The sequence below is a fragment of the Mauremys reevesii genome, linkage group 16 (genome assembly GCF_016161935.1).
Source record: "Mauremys reevesii isolate NIE-2019 linkage group 16, ASM1616193v1, whole genome shotgun sequence".
Lineage (NCBI taxonomy): Eukaryota > Metazoa > Chordata > Testudines > Geoemydidae > Mauremys > Mauremys reevesii.
The window spans coordinates 24080296-24086569 of record NC_052638.1 but is presented as its reverse complement, the minus strand read 5'-3'; positions in this window follow the sequence as shown (position 1 = coordinate 24086569).

The following is a 6274-nucleotide window of genomic DNA, read 5'->3' as shown; positions in this document are numbered from 1 at the left end:
AGGAAATCAACTAAGCTTCAGAATGCATGCATTGAGAAATATAATTGCAGTGAGGAAAATTCCTCAGAGGAGCTTGGCACATATTAAAAGCAAAAACTTGAGACATGTTTGTGATAAGATTACTAATAAATCTCTGCTAAGTCTTAGACTCCTGACAATAACACAGCAACAGAGCACTTCATCTTCTCTGTGCTTTAGAATTTAAGATCGGTCACAAACAATCTAAATTACGACTGATACTAGGCAGATGCAGTGCTGCGCTGCGTTGCTCATCATAAATCTCCTGTTCCTTATATGCAAATTAAACTCCATTTTAAAAGATAATTTTTCACATGCTGATCGCCTTTATTTGTGAAATGCTAGAGATTCTTAATGTTAGGGGAACCATTTCTGGAGTTGAGTGTTACCGTTGCAGGGAGAAGGAGAAGAGGAGGGCCTGTAATTTGGAATAGTTCAGACATCAGGGGATGGGACACTTCAGATAACTTATTAAAGTTAGTCACAGCAGTAATGCTGCTTGTAGTTTAGCCATGGCCTTGTTTTCTTCAGCAGCTGCTTGAGCAACTTATCTTTGGCTTTAAAGATCTGCCTTGTTTATATCAAATCCTCAAGGTTCTTTAACTCGTACAACAGGAGATCGGAATATTACCATGCTATGTTTAGGGAAAAAAAACATTTGTCTTAAGTACCAAACCTAAAAAACCTCCAGCTGTTTGCTATAGGGAGATTTAAAACACTTGATAGCAAGTTTATCTCCTTCGTACTTTGTAGGCACACACACACCCTCCCTCCCTCAGGCATAAGGTAAATAACTGCTGTGCAGGTACTACCAAAATGGCCCTTAATCTTAAAGAAAATGGTTCTTGTATTCTGAAACCTAAACACATGTAAAAGGGGGCTGTCTGCATACATGGCAGGGAAAAATGCATGTTAATAACTTCTTGGGGCAATAAACATAATCTATGCTTATGAAAAGATGTATTTAAAATACACTGCGGAATCATAACTGGATCTATTTAAAGGGAGTTAAAAGGTATAATATGCAGGTAGAAGTTTCAACTTTTTTCTTAGTGTATTACTTTGTCAAAAACCACCGCACACTTGGTAGGGATGACAATCTTCCTCAAAGAGGACCCATGCTAAAATGAAACAAGCTACAAGTTCAGTACAGCTTTAGACCCGGAAGAGAGGAGGGTGGATAGAATTAAGAATCAATTAGCAGAACATTAGTCATCTGGTGTAAATTGGTGTAGTTTCATTTACACTACAGATTTACTCCAGCTGAGAATCTGGTGTGCTTAACCTATTTTGGTCTGTGGTTAATAGCTGAGTTTGAAGTCAGCTGTTCTAAATCTTTCATATTTTACAGAAGTCACAATGTGCAACAAGCAGAATCCTAGAAAATGTTTTACACAATACAAAAAGGAAAAATGTATATGTTGAACTGGAAAGCTCACTGAAATCAATAAGAGTTTTGCCTGAGTAATGACTGTAGGGTCGTGCCCTCCGTATATAGTTATTGTGTTCAGTTTATGGTAAAAACTCGCACATGCTCCGCGCAGAGTTTGAGAATTGTGATGGTTTTAAGTGCGTTTCGCCTTTCTTGGGTTTTTCATTTTCTCTCAAAACTTGTTGGTAAATTGCTCTGTTTTAGAAACGATGGTAGTGTTGTAAAAATATAAGATTCTCCACACTCAAGCTTTTTTTGGGAAGCAAACACAGTTTATAGGGCTCACTGAATGCTTGTTGTTGAATGTCCAGTTGAGCTGAACTTGTGGCAATAGCCAGTAAACAAAAATTCATATTCAAAAGAAAATGAGCAGGCTTTTTAGTTCCCTGGTTCCCTATCTGCCCTACTGAAACAGATACTGTAGTACAATGATGTGAATTCATCAGAACGTGCATTAAGGGGCAACACTACACAAGGGTAAGGACATAAATATATTTTACAATTCTTAGCTCCCTATCATAAGAATAGTTCACGAGTGGATGTAAATTTACAACAGGTGCTTATCAAATGTGAAAATGCTTGCAAATCAGAAACAAACATTGGGACCATAAACATATTTCAAGATAGTCATGCAAAAGAATCTGTTTGGTACTAAGCAAGGATATTGTTGTTCTTTAGTTTCTACATGAAGTAGCTTGAGGTATTATTGCATGTAGAGAATTATAACATCTGTGAGTCAGATCACTCTCTATAAAATGAAAACTAAGAGGGTTCGAAAATAAATTGTAATATTTTATTAAACATATAATTATGTGAAGCTATGTACAAAGAAACAAACAGCATAATGGAAAGTACTATAAAGAAAATATATAGTTAATTTTGTTTTTAATTGTACTGCTTTGCTCGACACTCATATGAAATGTACTCTATTAATCTTCTACTGTAAGGATTTTAAAATATGGTTGAAAAAATATTGAACTGTGCTAATATCTTGTCCTAGATTCATTCGTTGTTTCTCCAAGGAAAAAATAAGTTTTCGTCAGCACTGCCAGTAATCCTTAAGTAAGTTCCAGACATAACTATGATTTGTGTGTGTCCTGATTTGCAGTATTTTACTACACTAAAATAAAACCCAATAAAATCTTTTGAGTTTGACTGTAAGATGCACTTGTTGTACAGACAGTAATTAGCTTGTTACAGAGATATTAATTAACATGTTAGAAATGTTTTCTTTATTAATGAGAAATTCACACATTCTATTTAAATTAATTTGTATAGTTTAAAATTAATTTATTGTGGCCTTCAATGACCTCAAATCTACTAAGACAAAGCTGGAGTATTGTACTAACTGTTAAACCATTCATTAAACATTTTATGCAAATAGTGTTTGTTTATAAACAAATTAACTGCAAGGATTTTCAAAACAGGTGCTGTGTTGTGAATGCGTACTAAATGATGTGGTACTGAAAGAATTAATTAGACCTTCAGATGTAATTAGTTGCAATAATTTGCGTGATTAGCGGCTTGGTTAAGGAGTAAGACACACACATTGTAATGCATGGAAGAGTCACTGCAGTAGCTTTGTCTTTCATACGGTGAAGATGAGATTTCCCCATGTTTAGGAAATTTTTCAAAAAATTGCTGACATAGCTGGAGTTAATTGCCAAGTATCCTGTAGGGGGTAATGTTTTTTTTTTTCCCCTTGGCTTGTTGCAAGGCATATCCACTGGAAGCAATACAGTTTGTTTGCACCTCAATGAATTTTTAAAACAGAAAGTTGTTAACCCTAGATCTTCAAGTCCCTAGAGGAAGTGATGATACTTAATATGTTCAGGGTTAAAAGATAGAACACAATTATTATAAGCAAAATGAAACTGGTCTTGCATTTCACAATCAGTTCTTTATATTCAAGTAATAATTATTCCCCCCCATGGCAGACATTCTTCTCATTTTCCACCTACATATCAGCCAACGCAGTGAACAGTTAGACATAATTCCCTGCCATTGCAGGGGCCTTGGGCATTGGTGCACCTCAGTCTCTCCTGTTCTCTGCCTTGCGCATATAATAGTTTAGTGTCTTGTGGGCTCTAATTCTTTGGTCTTATTTTGGGTGTTGGGTTTACTGTGTGGGTGGTGTTGGCCTGTGATATACAGGAGGTCAGATGAGATGAACTGGTGATCCCTCCTGGCCTTAAATTCTGTGACTGCATGACAATGTATGGTAGGAATAATCCCTTTGACACTGGTAATTGTTATAGTTGATAAATTTGTATGATTACTGATACTTAAAGTTATGATGATTACATTCCTGGGTTACTATAAATCCACAGTACCTTTGTGACTAACAAAAAAACTATGATCTTCTGCGTCAAAATAGTGACTTGATTCCCAGTGACAATATAAAGGGTAGATTTGACGTAAAGGAGTATAGAGAATTTCTTGATCTTAGTTGTGTTGCATATTGGTTAGTGAAGGTGGATTGACAGTAAACCACAAGAGATCTGTGTTATGTGGTCACTGGTGAGAGCCTCCAGTAGGCTGTGATTTAAAAGAAAAGGCTGAAGATCTTGTGCCTTCAAACATCAAAGAAGTGTAGTAACAGGGAAATAATTCTCACTTTGACAAGTTTGGAGCAAGTTTGGAGCACTCACAAATGCTTATTTTAAAAGAACAGATATGTTGTCTGTGTACTAGTATAACACGGGGGGGGGCTTCCCAAATAAAATAAAATGAGAACCTATAGGAGGAGGGGGTCTCCCTCTATGCCCAGTCCACAGGGGATTTTAGTTTGTTACAGCTCCAGCTAGAGAGCCTTGGCTTTTAGATCAACTTGCAGCAGCTCATGATTTTAGCTTTGGATGGTCCTTGTTCACTCCCTGACGTGTTGTCCAAGATGGCAGCAGTTATATTAACACTTAAGTGCTCTCTGTTGTGGAACAAAATGCTTCCAGATAAGGTGATACTTAGACCCACTGTCTTGTTGGAAACTAGGCCCAGGTGTAATTACCAGTTTGTTTGTGTATCTTCCCAACCAGACCTTCTCTGAGAGTCTGAAATCAGCAGCAAGGCCCAGCAGAATAATCAGCATGTGGCTTTGGCTAATTGGTGTCCAAGGTCTTATTCTACTTAGCTTGGTGACTGGGAAATATCAGTGATTGTCTACAACATTGGAGTAAAAACCAGGTTTTTGTTTTGAAAAACCAATGTGAAATTTGGTTGTTCTATAGCGAGGACACAATAGGAAGTGCATGACTTACTTTCTGCTGCAGGGAGGCTGTTTGCAATCTTACCATCTTCTTATGAAAAGCATAGAGGGAAAATGGAATAAAATAAATATTGAAAATAACAAAACTTGAACAAAAACATCATTAACTACTGCACAGCTGCTGTGTGTGTCTGCTATCTCAGGGATTGCCTTTAATTACTAGGGATGAGTTGGCTATCATTGGTTCCTTGGATGCCTTGCAATTGGTTTATTTTCAAAGGAGTTCTTGCTCTTTCTATATATGTTGTAATAGAATGTGCAGCTGTTAAGGTTTCAAGAAAGAAATAATTGTTGTAGTCCTGGAGAGATTGAAGATCACTTGACAGAACTAACAGGGGATCCACTTGACTGAATGTTTTTTTTTCTTTCTATAGTCTATTTAATTCAGTTCACTTTCATTTTAAGTGTGATGTTTGCAAAGCAGTCTTTAAAATAGGCTTTTCTGTATTGTGTTTGAATTTGAACAAAATTAACATTTGTATGTCATCAGTAGCTGCAATGCATAGCTCAAGGCAGTGAAGGATGGAAAGTCAAAGAACATGGGAAGTTTGATTAAAATTAATAAGTAATGGAAGGTCTTAAAGATGGACACTTGTATTCTGTTCTTGCAGCAAAGGAAACTAATTCCATTCTAACTTTAGAAATTAGGTTTTAAAGATGAAAGTGAAAAATAAAATTAACTCAAATTTGGTTTAAGATATTGTAGAACAGCTGTTGGCCAACTTTCTATTCTGTGGCCCTCTTCGTAACAGAGTGGCACTAAGGTACTGTAGAGATGGATACGTTAGATAAACCTTATATGAAGATATCGTCTGGACTGTATTCTCACTCCTGTGGCCTTAGCACAAAAGCTGGGGGGCTCCCTTAGGTTTTATGTTTTTATTACCCTTCAGGGCATCAGTGGGGTGGCAGTCTGGCCTCATGCTCTTATTGGCTGCTGTGCATGCCGTACTGTGCCTACTATAATCTAGACAGTATCTTTTTGAGTGTTTTTGGTGAAGGAGCTTCCTGTTTGCTACGTGTTTGTGTTTCTCCATATCTTCACATAATACTCATCTCTTAAGGTTGGTCTAATAGAGTTGCCTAAATTGTGAGGCCTTCATCTTGAATATTCTGATACGCTTTTGTAGTGCTTGTTTCCTGGGACCTGCTCTGGCATTTTGGCATCCACACCAGTACTCATTTTTTGGTGCACTGGTACTAGCCATGATATTCTTGATCCTTTATGGTGCATCCACGTGGCTCTCTCTTTGGTGCTTCAGTTGACTCTCTTTTTCTCAGGAGAACTGTGTGAATAACTGATTTTTTTGGTTTAGCAGGCAAACGGAAGAATTAATTGTAACCCCTTTGGGGTTTAGAGAGCCTGGCCTCTTTAAATATTTTTCCTAAGGGGCAAGGGGGAGCAGTGAGAGAAAGGAGGGAAATTCCAGGGGGTGGCTCTGGAGCTCCAGAGAGAGAAGGGCTGCAGCCCGCAGGCCCTCACAAAGTGAAGCAGCAGAGAACCTGCCTGAAGCCTGGGAAGGACAGGGTGGCCGATCGGGGACACCTTAGGACAGGAA